Source organism: Mandrillus leucophaeus, unplaced genomic scaffold (genome assembly GCF_000951045.1).
Source record: "Mandrillus leucophaeus isolate KB7577 unplaced genomic scaffold, Mleu.le_1.0 Scaffold338, whole genome shotgun sequence".
NCBI lineage: Eukaryota > Metazoa > Chordata > Mammalia > Primates > Cercopithecidae > Mandrillus > Mandrillus leucophaeus.
In genome coordinates, this window is record NW_012103565.1 from 2,475,287 (window position 1) to 2,495,533 (window position 20,247).

Genomic DNA, 20,247 nt, shown 5'->3' on the forward strand with positions numbered 1-20,247 from the left:
AGCCAACATGGTGAAACCCCATCTCCACTAAAAATACAAAAATTAGCCGGGCATGGTGACCGGCACCTGTAGTCCCAGCTGCTCAGGAGGCTGAGGCAGGGGAGTCGTTTGAAACCAGAGGCAGAGATTGCAGTGAACTGAGATCACGCCACTGCACTCCCACTTGGGTGAAGGAGTGACACTCCGTCTCATAAATAAATTAATTAATAAGAAAAATTAGCCGGGCATGGTGGTGCACACCTGTAATCCCAGCTACTCAGGAGACTGAGGCAGGAGAATTGCTTGAACCTGGAAGGCGGAGGTTGCAGTGAGCTGAGATCGCACCATTGTACTCCAGCCTGGGTGACAGAGCAAGACTCCATCTCAAAAGAAAAAAAAAGAAAAAAACAAGTTACTTTAAAATGTCTTATAAAATCTCAGTTTCTTATAGTAAAACTATTTGTAGCTAATGAAAAGGAAGTTTTGATACATTTAACAGTATTACCACTAAGAATGCCATCCTTTCAAGTACTCTACCACTGGTCAAATTTCAGAACCTCAGTTTAAAATGTTTAGGGAGGCCAGATGTGGTGACTCATGCCTGTAATCCCAGCACTTTGGGTTACTAAGGCAGGTGGATCACCTGAGGTCAGGAGTTCAAGACCAGCCTGGCCAACATGGTGAAACCCAGTCTCTACTAAAAATACAAAAATTAGCCAGGCGTGATGGTGGGTGCCTGTAATCTCAGCTACTGGGGAGGCCGAGGCAGGAGGATAGCATGAATGCAGGAGGCAGAGATTGCAGTGAACCAAGATCAAGCCACTGCACTCTAGCCTAGGCAACAAGAGCAAGACTCCATCTCAAAAAAAAACAAACGATTAGGAGAACAGCTGGGCATGGTGACTCACACTTGTAATCCCAGCGCTTTGGGAGGTCGAGGCAGGTGGATCACTTGAGGTCAGGAGTTCAAGACCAGTCTGGCCAGCATGGTGAAACCCCGTCTCTACTAAAAAATACAGAAATTAGTCGGGCATGGTGGCGCGTGCCTGTAATCCCAGCTACTTGGTGAGGTGAGAGAATAGCTTGAATCTGGGAGGTGGAGGCTGCAGTGAGCTGAGATCCCACCACTGCACTCTAGCCTGGGCAACAGCACGAGACTCCATCTCAAAAAAAATAAAATAAAATGTTTAGGGAAACAGTATCTGAATTAAAATTCAGAACACTTCAATTTTAAATTTTCATTATTTTTAGTTTTTATATCCTTAGTTCAACTGTTTGTTTCTTTATGCCTCTAGTATTTGGTGCCCTGTAGTCAGAACTTAAAACTGGCAATCTGTCTTCCAAATCCTTAACAAGACAAAATAGTAAAGTACACTGAATTTTTCTAAGTCAATTTTATGTTAAATTGAACTTTATTAATTTTATTTTGACTCTAGAATATTAGAATTAGAACCAGAGTAAACAAATGTTTTCCTTTATGTTATAAATTACATTTATGTTAATTAACATAAAATAAATTTCTCATCAGAGGGCAGGTTTAAACTTAGGACAGTAAGTCCTCACTTAAAGTAATGAATAGATTCTTGGAAACTGCAGCTTTAAGCTAAGTGACATACAATAAAACCAGTTTCACCATAGGCTGCTTGATAAAAACAAGAGTTAAGTTCCTACAGGCTATTTCTGGTCGCAAAGAACATCACCAGACTTCTAAATAAAGATCCAACACATTTCAACATTGTGAAATAAATGTGAGTTATACATACATTTAAGAAAGATTAATAGAAACAAAATCATTATTTACCCAATTTTTGATGAGTCAATGAGCAATGATGGTCATAGTGGTGGTGAGTTAAAATAAGGAATAAATGTTTGTAAAGCGGAAATTATAAGGAGCACCTTCTACCACCATGTTCAAAAACAAGCAATGACAAATAGGGCATGCTTGCTGAGCACTTTAATACTATATCATTTGTTGTCGTGCATTTGTATGATGATTGTATATTTGACAAGTTTTTATTTTGCAATAATTTACATTCATTCATTTTCCAACCCACTTACTCCACTTTGGGGTTGCAGGTGGCTGGAGCCTATCCTAGAAGCTCAGGATGCAAGGTGGGAACAAACCCTGGATAGGATGCCATTCCATCACAGGGTGTCCTCATACCCCCACACTCAGCCATACTGAGACAATTTAGATGTGCCAACTAACATAACACGCACATCTTTGGGATGTGGGAGAAAACCCACGCAGACATGGGGAGAACATGGAAACTCCACACACCGTGGCTCCAGACAGAAATCTATATATTTTCCCTCTTCAGTGTTAAAAATGAAATGATGTTGAATGAAACAACATCATTTGAAGATCTTCTGTGTATAACTTTGTTCTCTGGCCCTAGATCTGTCTAAAAATTGTTTTTATGTCTTTTCTCTAACCTGTACATTCTCAGGTCCTTCCACTGTTGTCATAGCATTAATTTCTAGACCATTAATATCCTGGATACCCCACTTTGCATCTGTTACATTTTGTTAGTATTCCTTTTAAAATAACTGTATATAGAATTGAGCTCAATATACTTAATGTGGTATAGGTACAAAACACATTGCATTTATGAAGTTCTATAGTGCAGTCTGATTGCACTAGCTTTTTTGTTTTCATCAATACTATTGGGTCATGTTGAGCTGCAGTTCACTGAAACACTTAAGTGTGTTAGAATTTCAAATCCTAGTGTAAATTTAGATTCAGTAGGCATTTATTGAATACCTGTTCACTACTAGATGTGCTTGTATAAATTTCTACTGTTTATTTTACTGATAAAAAAAAAATGTAGAAATTGACCAGTAGATTTATTGTACTGAGAATGATTTTATAGTTTAGGAGACATGACGAGAATTTCAATGAGAACAGATTGTGACAACAGAAATAAATTTAAAAAAAAGAATTTCTAAATGGTTTTGTTAAATGCAATAACAATTTTATATAAACTACAGATGAACTAATATTAGAGCACATGTAAGAAAATGCCTAAAAATGTTATTGGAAATAAAATTAGAGTTGTAAATCATTAACAAGAAAAAACCATTATATACAGTTTATTTTTTCCATATTTCTTAAAATAATTAAATTCTAATATAGAAAGAAAACCAACTTAAGATATTTAAAGATTCCCATCCACTCAGATTTATTATATTCAAGTTGGATTATTAAGCAAAACATTTACTTATTTTGTCTCACCTTTCAACATAACTACTTTTTTTCTTGGAAGATTATAAGAATGGAGAGTTCTGGTATATCAAAGGCCAGTAGAGATGTTAAAGACCCACACCCCAGAATATAAGCCACCAGACCTGAAACAGTGGTTGTTGTATAAAGGATAAGGACTGAATGATTCTGTCTTCGGAATATTTTTGTGTTTTTTTAGAAGCTCTTTTCTTTGACTCTACATGTAGCCATTAGGGCTCTTTCTGTATCTGGTTAGGGAACGTGGCTTTTCTTTCAACCAGCAAACGTAAAAGCAGAGATTTAAGGGATGGAGTCATGATGGTATTGCCAGTGGACTAAGATAAAGGATTAAAGAAATGGCATGGTCTATACTAGTAAAGATTTCCTCACAGCTAGTCCATTTTGAATGGAGAGATAGGTATGGAATAGGGAAACCAGTTACCTGTCCAGCATAGTACCTAATAATGAGAATATTCTGTATTCAAAAGTTCTTAGTGGTTGTTAATGTCTTAAAAGAGACCATTTAACTGGAATGGAAGTGTTTTCTTTGGAGAAAAGTAGGAAACATTGGATAGGTCTTAATTATACAGACCTTAGACAGAAAGTAGAGATTCTACTTAGGAAACTAGAAATTACTTTTTTTTTTTTTTTTTGAAACAAGGTTTTGCTCTGTCACCTGGGCTACAATGATGCAGTGCAGTGGCATGATTATGGCTCAGTGCTGTATCAGACTCCTGGGCTCAAGTGATTCCCCCCACTTCAGCCTCCTGAATAGCTGGTATTACAGATGCCCAACTGATTTTTAAGGTTTTTTTTGTGTAGGGGGGCTAAATGATGAGAACACATGGACACATAGAGGGGAACAACACACACTGTGGTCTTTCAGAAGGTGGAGGGTGGGAGGAGGGAGAGGATCAGGAAAAATAACTAATGGGTACTAGGCTTAACACCTGGGTGATGAAATAATCTGTGCAACAAACTCCCATGACAGGCCTGGCATGGTGGCTCACACCTGTAGTTCCAGCACTTTGGGAGGCTGAGGTGGGTGTATCACTTGAGGTCAGGAGTTCAAGACCAGCCTGGCCAATATGGCAAAACCCTATCTCTACTAAAAATACAAAAAGAGTTAGCCCAACTTGGTGGAACTGGCCTGTAATTCGAGCTACTCGGGAGGCTGAGGCAGGAGAATCACTTGAACCCGGGAGGTGGAGGTCACAGGGAGCCAACATTGAGCCACTGCACCCTAGCCTGGACAACAGAGCGTGACTCCATCTCAGAAAAAAAAACAACTCCCATGACAAAAGTATACCTGTGTAACAAACCTGTAGTTGTACCACTGAACTTAAAATAAAAATTAAAAAATTATAATAAATTTTTTTTTTGTAGAGATGGGATGTTGCTATGTTGTCCAGGCTGATCTCTCAAATTCCTGGGCTCAAGCAGTCCTCTGACCTCAGCTGCCAAAAGTGCTGGGATTACAGGCATGAGCCACTGCGTCCAGCCTAGATACATTCTTGAATATGTAAGTTTGGGAAGTTTTATTAATTGATTAAGGACTAGGAGGTTCAGCTAAAATGCAATTGGAGTTACAAGGTACTTAAACCTAGATTTAAGGTATGAAATCAAGAATGGCAAAGAAAGCAATGAACTGAGGTCTTAAGGAATCAATTGGCTTTATTGACTACCTGAATACAAGGGATGATTGACACAAGATGAAAATTGAGTGTTAAAGAATAACAATGGGCAATTATGAATAATTAGGACATAAAAGGAAGCAAAAGAAGAATGTAAAAAGAAAAAATGTAAATAGTGTATTTATTAAACCTTTTATATTATATTTCTTGACTAACATGATGTATTTGTAATTTAATCACTGTTAGTATTTAGGAAGTAAAATCATCAAATAAAATATGAATGATTTCTAAGAAGTTTAACTTTTTGTATAAGGAAATGATTATAAGAGAATCTAATATTAAAATGACATTTGGGAAGCTTGTATAGTCTTGACTTTCTAGAATAAATTTTCCAGATTGGAATCTACTTCATACATAGTTTTTAAGCAATCTTTCAGTCATTTCTTCATCAGAAGAAATCAAGGCAGTTTAGAAACAGTAAAAATTTATATTTGCCTAAACTCAACAACTAGGTTTTTTGTATTATAAAACAGTCATTTTGGATTAAATCTGATTATTTTATTGAATGCCTATTCCTAACTCTGAATTTTAAAGGTATCCTCTCTAGTTAATAGAGCCTTTTTGTTTTTAAGTATTTATATTCCAGAAACAAGAATCAAGCAAAAGCACAGTTTAATCTTTCCTGTAAATGTTATATATTTGGACACTTTATAAGACTTTCAACTTCATAGTAGGGTAATAAAAAATTACCATGTTTCCCCAGGCATGGTGGCTTATGCCTGTAATCACAGCACTTTGGGACGCCAAGCTGGGATCATCATTTGAGGCCAGGAGTTTGAGACCAACCTGGCCAACATGATGAAACCACGCCTGTAAAAATACAAACCTTAGCTGGGCATGGTGGCACAGACCTGTAGTCCCAGCTACTTGGGAGGCTGAGGTGGAAGGATAGCTTGAGCCTGGGAGGAGGAGGTTGCAGTGAGCTGAGATCATGCTACTGTACTCCAGCCTAGGTGACAAAAGAACACTCTGTCTCTAAAAAAATAATAATAATACCGTGTTTAGTGAAATTGTCATGCAATTTAGTTTAGACCCCATAACTCAGGCCTTTACATAAAGATATTAAAGAATAGCTATTTATAAATTTTCCATCTGGTATAATACTAACATACTGTGTATTATTCCACTGTCATTGAGCAAGGATAGTCATTCTGTGTCCCAGGCACTGTATATACACAGTTCCTTAGAGCTTCAAGTGCAGAATAGAATTAAGGCATATTTGAAGAAAGTAATTACCATTACAGATTGTGTTGATGCTGGATTGAAAGTAAAATTAAATGTTCAGAAAACCTAAAGTAACGTAGTGCCATATAAGGACATGTCTAAACAACAAACTAGCAAAACCATATTGACGGCATGTATTAGTATCTGAATATCCCTATCGTGTGAGTAGAAATAGTCTAAACTTATAGGCTCAAGGAAATTTTAAATGTAAAATAGTCCCAGTTTGAAGGCATAGTACAAAACCTACTTTCGCAGCCCCCAAGTCAAAGATAAGTAGAAAGGAAAAATCAAACCGTACCACACTGGAAGGAGATTATTATTGTTATTAAACACAAGAAAAGAAAGAGGTATATCTTCTCTATTGCCTGGAATTTTTCCACTAAATCTTTCAATTTGTTATACATTTAAATGAAGAATTTTCATTTTTTTTCTGGAGAATTGCAATAAATATTTTAATAGTTTAAATGTATCAGGCTTTCAAATATAAATCAGATAGTTAGAAATAAAAGGAAAATAGATAAGGAAAAAAATCTTCCACCATGGTTGTTTACTAAACATCAGTGATAAAATTGCAGCGTTGTTACAGATAGTAACAATCTTTAAGAGATAAAATTATGCTGAGATAAATTGTTGCACATTTGCTGATAGGAATCATGCAACAGAGAGGAAGATTAAAGATACAGGAGAATATCTAAAGGAATATCCTTAAGTAAGCAAGTGAGGATAAAAGAGAAGGAATTTGTCTTATGAACAGTGAGAGTTCATTGATAGTAGAAAGAAGGAAAAGTTGTATGCACACAGATACATGTTAGATCGATTTGGTGGGAACTGAGGAAATCTCTGATGGTTTCTGTTTTGTCAATGAAAGAGTGAAAGGGAAGGTGTTGGAAGTTTGAAAGAAGAGAGGGGACACAGCTGTCTGATGTTTTTCTAGGAGAATTAGAGAATGAATGGACCAAGATTGCCAGAAAGCCCTTAAACCAATTTTAGATATAAAAGATAATAGTAAAAGAAAAGTTATCTCTGTTCACAGATGACACAATCATGTATGTAGAAAACCGTTAAGATTCCACCGAAAACGGTTAGAACTAATGAGTTTAACAAAGTTGTATCATACAAAATCACACAAAAATCAATTGTGTGTCTGTTCACTAACAATGAACAATTCAAAAAGGAAATTAAAACAATTCCATTTACAAAACATCAAAAATAATAAAATATATGGGGATAAACATAGCCAAGGAGGTAAAAGACTTGTGTACAGCAACTACAAAAAAAAAATTGCTGAAAGAAATTAAAAACAATAAATAAATGGAAAGGCATCCCACATTTATGGGTTGGAAGACTTAATATTGTTAAAATGACAGTACTACCCAAAATGATCTACAAGTTGAATGCAATTCCTATCAAAATCCTAAATTTCATTTAACAGAAATGGGAAAATTTATTCTCACATTCATATGGAATCTCCAAGGACATGAAATAACCAAAACTAATTTTAAAAATAGAGTTGGAGGTCTCACTACCTGATTTCAAAACCTCCTTCAAAGCCACGGTAATCAAAACATTATGTTGCTAGCATACAGTTAGACATATAAATTCATGAAAATAGACCCAAGGGCCCACAAATAAACCCTTGCATATATGTTCAAGTGATTTTCACCAAAGATACCAAGAAGTGCCAGAGATCCTCATTCAGCAAAGAAAGGACTGTCTTCAACAATTGGTATTGGGAAAACTGAATATCCACACCAGAAAAGAACAAAGTTGGAACCTTGCCGTACACCATATACAAAAAGTAACTAAAAATTAATTTCTAAATCAAAGACCTAAGCATAAGAGTTAAAAATACGAAGCTCTTAGAAGAAAACAAAGGGCAAAACCTTCAAGACATTGGATTTGGCAGTGATTTCTCAGATATGACACCAAAAGCACAGACAAAACAAGTAGATCAATTGGACTTTATCAAAGTAAAACTTCTGGCCAGGCACTGTGGCTCACACCTGTAATCCCAGCACTTTGGGAGGCCGAGGCGTATGAATCACAGAGTCAGGAGTTTGAGACCAGCCTGGCCAACACGGTGAAACAACACAAAAATTGGCCAGGTATGGTGGTGGGCACCTGTAGTCCCAGCTGCTCGGGAGGCTGAGGCAGGCAAATCACTTGACGCTGAGAGGCGGAGGTTGCAGTGAGCCAAGATCGTGCCACTGCATTCCAGCCTGGGCAACAGAACGAGACTCCATCTAAAAAAAAAAAAGAAAATTTAAACTTCTGTGCATCAAAGGACACTATCAATGTGAAAAGTCAGTCTACAGAATCAGAGAAAATATTTGCAAATCATGTATCTAATAAGAGATTAATATCCAGAATGTATAAACTCAATAAAAAGTAAACAACCCAATCAAAAAATGGGCAAAGGACTTAAATAGACATTTCTCCAAAGAAGGTATACAATTAAGAAACACAAGATGCTCAACATCACTATTCATTAGGGAAATGGAAGTGGAAACCACAATGAGATACCACTTCATTTTCACTAGAATGGCTATTATTAAAAACAAAACCAGAAAATACATGTTGGCAAGGATGGGAGAAGTTGTAAATTGCTGGTGAGAATATAAGTGTAGCCACTGTAAAACACAGTATGGCAGTTTCTCAAAAATATTAAAAGAATTACTGTATGATCCAGCAATTCCACTTGGGCATATACCCAAAATAATTGAAAGAAGGATTTCAAAGAGATATTTGTACACCATGTTCATGGCAGCATTATTCATAATAGCCAAAGACAGAAACAACCTAAATGCCTATCATGACATGAATGGACAAACAAAATGTATACACACACAATGGAAAACTATTCAACTGTAAAGAGGAAAACTTTGTTGCATGCTACAACCTGGATGAACCTTGAAAAAGTTATGCTAAATGAAGTAAGCCAGACACAAAAGGACAGAAACTGTATGATTCCACTTACATGAGATAACTAGAATAGGCAAATTCATAGAAACAGTAGAATGGTGATTTCCTGAGGCTGAGGGGTAGAGGAGATGGGTGGGCAGTTAGTGTTTAAGCAATATCACTTGGAGAAGATGAAAAAGTTCTGGAGATGGAGGGTTGCACAACAGGGCAAACGTGTATACCACAGAAGTATACACTTATAACTGGTTAAAGTGGTGACTTTTATATATATTGAACCACAATTTTAAAAATACAATTGACCCTTGAACAATGTGAGGATTAGAGGTGCCAGCCCCCGTGCAGTTGAAAATCTATGTATAACTTTTGGCTTCCCTGAAACTCAACTACAGATAGCCTACTGTTGACCAGAAGCCTTACCGATAACATAAAGTCAATAACACATATGCTATATGTTATGTGTATTATATATCATATTAAAGTAAGCTGGAGAAAATATATTTACTTTTAATTATATAGAAGTGCATCATCATACAGGCCTTCATCTTCACTGTTCACATTGAGCAGGCTGAGGAAGAAAAGGGGTTGGTTTTGCTGTTTCTGGAGTGGAAGAGGTGGAGGAGGTGGGAGAAGAGGCAGGAAAGGCCAGGCACTTTTGATGTAACTTTACAGAAATACATCGTAATTTCTGCCTGACTTTTTTGCTCTTTTTATTTTTCTAAAAAATGTTTTTATATATTACCAATCCTTTGTCCACCCTTTGCTTTAGTTTTAGTGCCCATATTATAGACGGGTCCATGTCATAAAAGAAATCAAAAGTAGTCTTGAATAATTGCAGCCCTTCTGCCAGACTCTCTAATGTCAGTGCCAGTAGTGTATGTCTGGCACTGTTTCTATGTTGTCTTCCTCATCATCTGGCACTAGTTCAGAACCAATCATTTCCATCAAGTTGTCTGTTAATTTATCTGGTGTGGTGTCTGTTAGCTATTGAATTTCTCAAAGATCCATATCTTGAAACCTTTCAACCCCCCACCCCCCTGCACCGTACCTTTTTTTTGTCATATCCACAGTCTCTTTCATGATTTCCTTGATTGTCTCTGTCACAAATCCTGTGAAGTCATATATATCATCTGGACACAGTTTTCTCCAGGAATGTGTTTAAGACTTGATGGCTTTCACAACTTTTTCTGTAACAACAGTGGCATAATCAGTGGTATAATTCTTCCAGACTTTCATGTTATTCTGTCAGGGTTCTCTTCCATAGCATTGATAGACATTTCCACAGAGTGCAATGTGTAATGAGCTGTAAAGGTCCTTATGACCCTAATACAGAGGATGAAATATAGAGACATTGTGGGGGCACATAGACCACCTCAGTGCTTTTGGTGTTGAACTTGTGGTTCTGGGTGGTCAGGAGTATTGTCCAATATCAAAAGAACTTAAAAGGCAGACCCTTATTGGCAAGGTACTTCCTGACTTTGGGAACAAAGCATTGATGGAAGCATTCCAGAAAAAGCATTCTCATTGTCCATACCTTCTTGTACAACCAAAAGACTGGCTGCTGGTGTTTTTTCCCTTTGAGGCTCAGGAATTAGCAGCTTTATGGCTAAGGACAGCAAACTGACGGCATTTGCACAAAACAGTAGAGTTTGCTTATCTCTTCCTGCCTTAAATCCTGGTGCTTTTTTTTCTTCCTTACTAATAAATGTCCTTTGTGGCATTTTCTTCTGGAATAGGGCACATTTATCAGCATTAAAATCCCATCGTGGGCTCAGCGTGGTGGCTCACACCTGTAATCCCAGCACTTTGGGAGGCCAAGGTGGGCGGATCACGAGGTCAGGACATCAAGACCATCCTGGCTAACATGGTGAAACCCTGTCTCTACCAAAAACACAAAAAATTAGCCAGGCATAGTGGCAGGTGCCTGTAGTCCCAGCTACTCAGGAGGCTAAGGCAGGAGAATGGCGTGAACCAGGGAGGCGGAGCTTGCAGTGAGCTGAGATGGCCTCACTGCACTCCAACCTGGGCAACAGAGCAAGACTCCGTCTGAAAAAAGAAAAAAAAAATCCAGAAAAACCTATCCTTTCTCCCCAGTGATTTTCTTAGTGGTGTCTGGGAACTCTGCTGCCTCAAAGCTGCTTCTCCTGTTGTGTTGACATTTTTAGAACAACACCTCTTTCTGAAACTCAAACCATCCTTTGTTGGCACTAAATTCTTCAGCTTAAGATCCTTCACTTTAAGTTGTCTTATAATGACTACTCTTTCTGAAAAGACACTGTCTATCTGGTATACTACCAACTAGTGTAATAACTGGGACAGTGCCTTGCACATAGTAGGTATTCAATAAAATATTTGTTAAATAATTTACAGGCACCTTTTATGTTTGAAAAAAATTATATTTAAGTTTTTATCTGGAAAATGTATGTGATGAGGGGGACCCTGAAGGACAATTCCTTAACATAATTGATAAACACAAATATACGTTATATATTTCTCAAGTGAATGCAAACGGATTTATCTTGGTTACATGTTAAAACTTGTGCAGGCCAGGACAGGCGCAGTGGCTCACGCCTGTAATCCCAGCACTTTGGGAGGCCAAGGCAGGTGGATCACCTGAGCTCAGGAGTTCAAGACCAGCCCGACTAACGTGGTGAAACCCCATCCGTCTCAAGGAAAAAAAAAAAAAAATGTGCAGGCCAGACATGGTGGCTCTTGCCTGTAATTTTAGGACTTTGGGAGGCCAAGGCAGGAGGATTGCTTGAGGCCAGGAGTTCAAGACCATCCTAGACAACATAACAAGACCCTGTCTCTACAATAAAATAAAAATGTAAAGAGCTGTGCGTGGTGGTGTGCACTTGCAGTCCCAGCTACTTGAGAGGCTGAGGTGGACAGATCACTTAAGCCCAAGAGGTCAAGGCAGCAGTGAGCTACGATCATGGCACTGTACCCCAACCTGGGCAACAGAGTACTCTGAGATGAGAAATAAAACAAATCCTGTAGCTCTTGATCTTCCTATTCCCTACGTATTTCCGGTCCATTTACCCAGGTAAGGAAGTATACTCCTAAAGTTTCCACTTACTCAGATGTAGAAATGAGGTTTGTTTTTTTTTTCCTCTAAAAGGTACAGAAACTGCTTTCTTTAAAAAATGAAAAAATAAATGTTGTGCAGAAACTTGAGACAATAAGGAGCAGTTATATGTGAAATCCAGGTTGCTTAGATAGGAGATTAGCTACATATATTTTTTATTAATGGGAAAAATACTCAGAAAAAATTCATATGGAATGTGACCCTGTGCTTTGTATAGATAATTAGATATTAGAATGGAAGAACAAATTTTAGGGCTTTGGTTGTGTACATCGCCTTACTATTCTGTAACAGATGTATTCTAACTTCAGCATAGTCATTTTAATAATGAGAGCATGGGGCAAAAAAGATTATCTAGGCTTGAGTGGTGGCACCACTAGAGTGGTGGCAATTTTCTAATATCTTTTAGAAAGAAGGAATTTCATTTCTACATCTGAGTAAGTGGAAACTAGGAGTGTCTTCCTTACCTGGTAAATGGGCCAGAAATAGGGAATAGGAAGATCAAGAGCTACAGAATTTATTTCTCATCTCAGGGTACCAAATTAACTCATTATCCCAAGGATTCATATTTTAGAATTACTGTATCAAATGATATCCAACTCTAAGAGAACTTCTAATATGGAGATCAATGTTGAAAGAAAATATTTAGATTATTAATAAATTATTTAAGGGAGAATTGGTTTGTTTAGAGCTTTTTTTTCTTAACTAGAATTAAAATAGCTTAATTAGATGTTTAATAAAATTAACATTTTATTTAGAATTAAAGTATTTTTCTTTAAAAGTACATTTGCATTTTGCTAGCTTAAGTTTATTGAAACTGAGCTCTTGTATGTCATTTCATGTTTTTCTCTTGGTATGAAGTCTTACCTATTTGATGAAGATGTCTTTTGAAAGGTGTGCTGCAAGGAACAAAATGTTTGTAAATTCTGCTTTTACCAAGGTAAAGATCAAATTTTATAAATTTACTTTTTTGTTTATACAAGGAAGAATAACTTCATATATTGAATATATTCAAAAGTTGAAACATTTAATTGTATTGCCCTGTTAAGCTGTCATGGCAGATAAATACTTTTCTTTTCCTCATTTTATTCTTTGTGTTTCCTAATCTATAGTACTGTGCTGGGCACAGAATGGACTTCAGTTAAGTTTTTGGTGTAGAAATGTTTTATTATTCTACCTAAAATCTCCTTTAAAATAATTAATGTGTATTACATCAATGTTGTAATGTTTAAACATAGATTTTTTTACATGCATTCTTTTTTTTCTGAAAGAAAATATTTTTTATATTCTTTAGGCATGAATGTGTGTTTAAAAAAAACAAAACCTTGGAGTAAAGTAGCAGCACATAATGGTTTGTGGATTTTGAAAAGGTGCAGGCCATATTGTGCTGCCTCAAAAATACAAGGATCTGATCTTCTGAAGAAAATATGTTTCTTTTTATTCATAGCTCTTATGATAACAATGTCAGCAGTGCCTTAGCAGCACGTAAATATTGGCGTTAAGATTCTAAAATTATCTCCAGTATTAACTGTGCTGCTGAAGTAAGGTTGACCATACTCTACAGTTGCATTTTAATGTATATTAATATTACTATGTTTTCAGTTTTATTGATAGTGTCTTTTCAGTATTATTGATAATCCTGTTATTTTTAGTATGATTCCATGAAAATAATACTAATTTTTCAGATGTATTGTCTCTTAAAATAGTATAATTGCAATTTTATAAGTGTATTGAATGCCATCAAGAGTTTTTTAAAAGAGCTTATGCAGCATTAGAGGAATTTATTTTAATGTACATTTATATTCAACATAGACATTAATTCAGATTTTTTTACTTGGGATAAAACAAATTCTAGTTTTCCTTTTGTTTTGAAATTACTTTTAAAATGTCTTTATAGATAAATATAAAATATATTAAGCATTTTGAACAGAGCTTAGAAGACAATATTTAGTACTGTTTCTGAATATTTCTTTATATCTGAAGGGGAAAAGCCGTCAAAATATGTGAATTAAATACCTGAAATTCTGGTTCTCAAAATGCCACACTTAACCATAACTTTAAAGGTAGGAAAACCTAACAAGTGACCAACCCACTCATTGGATAGCTGAGGAAACACAAAACTCAAATAATTTGCTACACATGGCAGATTCGGGTGTTAGTCCTATGTCTTCTAACTTTATAACAGTATACTGGTTTTTTTCATGTTTTTATTAAAATGTTTTCTTAAGTCCTTAGCCAAAGATTTTTGTTTGACAAGTCAAAAATACGGTCTTGTTTACTTTACTTTTTTATATTCAAGATTTAACTCAGAGTAAGACCAAATTATGATTGTAGTTAATTTTATAGATATAAATATGTAAATAATTTTTTTAATTGTTTATGTTTTTTAAAATTTCTATTAAAAGTAAAAGTAGATGGCTGGGCGTGGTAGCTCACACCTTTAATCCCAGCACTTTGGGAGGCCGAGGCAGGCGAATCAGGAGGTCAGGAGATCGAGATTATCATGGCTAACACAGTGAAACCCTGTCTCTACTAAAAATAGAAAAAAATTAGCCGGGCGTGGTGGCGGGCGCCTATAGTCCCAGCTACTTGGGAGGCTGAAGCAGGAGAATGGCGTGAACCCAGGAGGCGGAGCTTGCAGTGAACCGAGATCACACCACTGCACTCCAGCCTAGGTGAGAGAGGGAGACGCCCTCTCAACAACAAAAAAAAGAAAAGAAAAGCAGAGCTGGGCACAGTGGCTCATGCCTGTAATTCCAGCACTTTGGGAGTCCGAAGCGGGTGGATGATCTGGGGTCAGGAGTTTGAGACCAACCTGACCAACATGGTGAAACCCCGTCTCTACTAAAATTACAAAAAATTAGCCAGGCATGGTGGCACATGCCTATAGTCCTAGCTACTCGGGAGACTGAGGCAGGAGAATTGCTTGAACCCGGGAGGCGGAAGTTGCAATGAGCGGAGATCATGCCATTACAATCCAGCCTGGACAACAAGAGTGAAACTCGGTCTCAAAAAAATAAATAAATAAATAATTTAAAATAAATAAATAAAAATTTAAGAATTAAAAATAAATAAATAAAAATAGAGACAGGGTCTCACTATGCTGCCCAGACTGGTTTCAAACTCCTGAGCTCAAGCAATCTTGCTTTAAAGCTGCCCACTGTGCTGGGATTACAGGCATGAGCCACCACCCCTGGCCTAATTTAATTAAAATCTGAACAAAAGGCAGGGCATGGTGGCTCATGCCTGTAATCTCAGGCCAAGGCACGTGGATCGTGTGAGGTCAGGAGTTCGAGACCATCCTAGGCAATGTGGTAAAACTCTGTCTCTACTAAAAGTAAAAAATTAGCCAGGTGTGATGGTGGGCACCTGTAATCCCAGCTACTTGGGAGGCTGAGGCAGGAGAATCACTTGAACCCAGGAGTCGGAGGTTGCAGTGAGTGGAGATCGCCCCACTGCACTCCAGCTTAGGCAACAGAGCGAGACTCCATCTCAACAGCAATAACAACAAAAATCTGAACAAAAATGCTCATTTATGTTCTTCTCCTTATCTGTGGTGTTTTAAAGTCATTAAACTTATGATTAAAAGTCATTAAATGATGTTTAGGAGAAGATGAGTATATTTGTGTAGTGTATTATAACTCTGATGTTATTTTGTACAAGGAGTGTCTTAGAGTTTTCAGTTGTAACCATGCAGAAAATCTACAAAATAAAAGCAGTTGTTAATTAGTCCTTTACAATCAGAATTGTCTATTTTGGAAATTTATGAAGTACTTCAGATTTAATTTAAGAAATTGTATTTGAGCCAGGTACGGTGGCTCACACCTGTTATCCCAGCATTTTAGGAGGCTGAGGCAGGTGGATCACGAGGTCAAGAGTTCGAGACCAGCCTGACCAACATGGCAAAACCCCATCTCAACTAAAAATACAAAAATTAGCTGGGTGTGGTGTGGCGTGCGCCTATAATCCCAGCTACTCAGGAGGCTGAGTCAGGAGAATCACCTTAACCCAGGAGGCGGAGGTTGCAGTGAGCTGAGATCACACCACTGTACTCACTGCACTCCAGCCTGGGTGACAGAGTGAGACTCTGTCTCAACAACAGCAAAAAAAGAAATTGTATTCGAAAGGTAAAGAACCTTTTTGTTTACATTCTAATTTGAAGATAAAATATTATATAAAAACTCTCAGTTTTTATCCAGCAACATTTTGTTCCCAATATACGATACATAGTGGATAGACTAAATGCCAGCATTTACATGGAAACACTGTCTTGGTGCTTTTAAAAATCATTTATCAAGCTCTTAACTTGTTTTCTTTATTTCCTTTCAACCATTGCATGAAAGACTTCACCAAATATATAATTTTTGATTCCACTAAAAATATTCCAGGACCTAACACAAATGCTTAGAATATTTATTGAATGAGACCAGGCGCAGTGGCTCACGCCTGTAATCTCCCAGCACTCTGGGAGGCCCAGGCGGGCAGATCACGAGCTCAGGAGATTGAGACCATCCTGGCTAACACAGTGAAAACCTTGTCTCTACTAAAAAATACAAAAAATTAGCCAGGCATGGTGGTGGGCGCCTGTAGTCCCAGCTACTCGGGAGGCTGAGGCAGTAGAATGGCGTGAACCTGGGAGGCGAAGCTTGCAGTGAGCCAAGATCGCGCCACTGCACTCCAGCCTGGGCGATAAAGGAAGAGTCTGTCTCAAAAAAAAAAAAAAAAAAAAAAAAAGAATATTTATTGAATGAATTACAAAGTTTACCCAATACTGCCTAATATTTTTCAGAACAACTCAGGAGTTAGATATTGTTTGTTTCTTTTTCTTTGTATTCCTAAATGTATCTGAAGTCAGGTTTTAGAAAAGTATATTCAATCTGTCTTCTAAATGACAAGAAAACATTTGCATTTTACATTTTCAGATGACTCTTTACATCTTTAAGTGCTCTTAAGCATGAAGAAGGATCATTTGGAGCTTTTATAGCTAAATGAAAACTTTTCTTGTTTTTAATCCTGACGGTAGATTTAAGGAAAATTGAAATATTTGAGAAGTAAGAAAATACAGGAAAAATGCTTCATTAAAACTTATTGAAGTAGTATATACATTCCAGTCTCTTCTTAGAGAAGAAGAGGTGGCCTGTCGATACCTAATGAAAAATAACATTTAGGAAACTCTCAACAGTACTAGATGTTTTATTTGTAGAGTTGTAATTTTGAAACACATAAGGAGCCAACAGTAAAATGAAAGTTTATACCTTTCAGTGTTAATCTTATTTTGGCTTTTTGTTTTGCAAAACAAACTGCACATAGTTATATGGGGGTATATATTAAGTTTTCATTTTTTCTTATTTGGAAAAAAATACTAATATTTTTCATTTAAGTTTCTTTTTTAATTGATACCAAAGAGTTCCAATATTGAACATCTTAAGTCTGTTATTTGGAGTATGGATTGATTTTGGAGCTTACTCAGAGGACTACAGGAGAGTATCCAGGAGGTAGCAAGAAATGTATTTCAGTTACTCTGTTTGCATTGTGTATTCAAGTATAAATCTCTCAAGATCACACAGATTAATATGTGATAGTAGATTTGAAAACTTAGCCTAGCTGTAGACTAAGTTCCATATTTAACATTAAAGATTTTCTTCAGTTAGTTATGGATCTTTTTGGTAAATTCAGAGTTACAGGTGTTTTTAAGCCGCTAAGTGTCATTACTGGTACATGCATCAGTTAGCCCTACTTGGATTAGCAAGATTATACTTTCATAAATTATTCTTTCTCTAAATATATTCATATATTTAGAAGTTGACATTCTAAATCAAGTTGTATTTTTTTCCTTTTGCAGGTGGATAATTACTGTACCTTCCTCATGAAAAAAGTTTTATTTAAAGTGTTATTTCTCATTGAATACTATCAAAAAGGAAAAAAAAAAATGACCTAAACTTTTGAGATAGATTTGGCTCTAGTAAGTATTCAGATATATCACTTGCATATCTGGGAGAAGAAATAAGAGACTATCATCAATACATTCCCATCTACTAAAAAATTTTATTTTACACATGTCAAGGGATTACTTCCATTTTATTACTAACAGCTTGAACCCTTTTAATGAAGACCTAACTCCTCCACCAGAAATTTAAGTTTATGTTCTTTCTTTGTTTACTTATAAAATACATCTCAGGTATTTTGGATGTCTTTTTTTTTTTAAAGCCTATATGCAATGAAAACTATATTGGCAAAATAAATGTTTAAACCTTTTACGTTAAAATTACTGTGAAAGATGACAAGTTAGCTGCTGTTTTTGTCTACATTATACTGAAATTAAATGTTTATAATTTATATTTGGGGTTTATTTATTTATAAATCATGGAATTTATGCAAAAACATGAGTAGTACAGATTCTCCTCCAATTCTGTAGGACTTTAAATAATGTGATATTTTTCTTATAATTGGACCTTTGTGTTTTGAAGAAATGCCAACTGCTTGAAGAATCTCCTTGTTATTTGTATTATTTGCTATAGGGTTAGATGTTGAGAAATTCTGCTGACAAAAAATTTTAAGCCAGTTTTACACTAAATATTCCTCAGTCTGATTTTTTATTGGATATATTCTGTATCTTTTGTAATTTGTAACTTTTATCCACTTAGCATGAATGATTCTATTAAAGAAAATCTTTAGCAAGTGGTAGAAACATCAAATCGCCCCATAGTTTGCCTGTTTCCACATTTTATTATCTTATAATCTTCGGGCATGCTTACACTTATGGAGCTAACATTTTCAGAGATACAGGTTCTCATAGTACCACGAAAACTTTTTTCCTCTTTGGACTGAATACCTGTGATTATAACTATATGGTAGTTTAAGTTTCCTTGTGATTAGTCAAAAATACCATTTTAGTATGAAGCAATGAAGTCTATTATTTGTTGTCCCATAATTGAGAAGGTTTAAATGTACCTTGTATTAAGAGTTTGTAAATTTTAGCTTAGTCTACACAGATTTTTATGTCAATTTGTTTATATTTTTATTAATGTCATTTCTGGAAGTGTGAAAATGTTAATGTTCGACAAGCAACATTAAAAATAGATTTGAAACATTTATATGTAGAGAGGTACACATTTATTTACTGTTTAGGTACTGAAGATTGTCACTGAATAAAAAAGATATATCCCAGCCCCCGTGGAGCTTGCTAATCTTGTGGGTAGAGGAGTGAGTGATGGAATGAATGGACAGAAAATCTGGTAGGTACTATATTTGGTATGGCAGAGAGTGACCAAAGTTCTGTGGAGAAAATAAGGCAGGGAAAGTGGGAATGATGTGATAAAAGTGTTTGTAAGGCAGAAGAGAGATATTTTTAAATAGTATGGTCAGGAAATACCCTACAGAGATGTCATTTGAACAAAGACCTAGAAATAATAAGGGAACAAACCCATGTAGGTACCTGTGAGAAGACCCTTCTGAGCAGAGGAAATAACAAATACGGAGACCCTGAGGCTGAAGTATTTTGTGTGTGTACATGGAACAGCAAAGAGGCCCATGTGGCTGTGATCAAATGTAAACAGGAAGAATAGTAGCTAATAGGATCAGAGAGTTGATAGGGGCCATATCTTGTAGCTGTTTAAGCTTTTAGCTTGAGCTACAGATTCAGTTTTTCATACTTTGAGTAAGAGTCTCACTCTGTTGCCCAGGCTAGAGTGCAGTGGTGCAATCTCAGCTCACTGCAACCTCTGCCTCCTGGGTCCAAGCAATTCTCCTGCATCAGCCCCCCGAGTAGCTGGGATTACAGGCACCCACCACCATTCCTGGCTAATTTTTTTGTATTTTTAGTAGAGACAGGATTTCACCATATTGGCCAGGTTGGTCTCTAAAACTCCTGACCTTGTGATTCGCCCACCTCGGCCTCCCAAAGTGCTGGAATTACATGCATGAGCCACCATGCCCGGCCCAGTTTTTCATACTTCTTTAAGACAATCTTGACAGGTGTATGTGCCTTATCCTATTTGACGTCTGCAGATAGAACAGAATATTTTTATGACTCTGATTTGAGACCCCCCCACCATCAGACCACTTAGAATACAAACAGAAGGCCAGGCGCGGTGGCTCAAGCCTGTAATCCCAGCACTTTGGGA

The 20,247-nt window shown here is 36.6% G+C and overlaps 1 long non-coding RNA gene across 1 annotated transcript in view; it reads left to right on the forward strand.

Moving 5' to 3' along the window:
• The window catches only part of LOC105545747, a 37,403-nt gene extending 18,187 nt beyond the window's left edge, over nt 1–19,216 (forward strand). The window contains exons 4-5 of the long non-coding RNA XR_001006978.1: nt 12,986–13,064; nt 17,967–19,216. This is a non-coding gene — a long non-coding RNA (uncharacterized LOC105545747). The remainder of the gene's footprint in view (nt 1–12,985; nt 13,065–17,966) is intronic.
• Nucleotides 19,217–20,247: the final 1,031 nt, after the last annotated feature.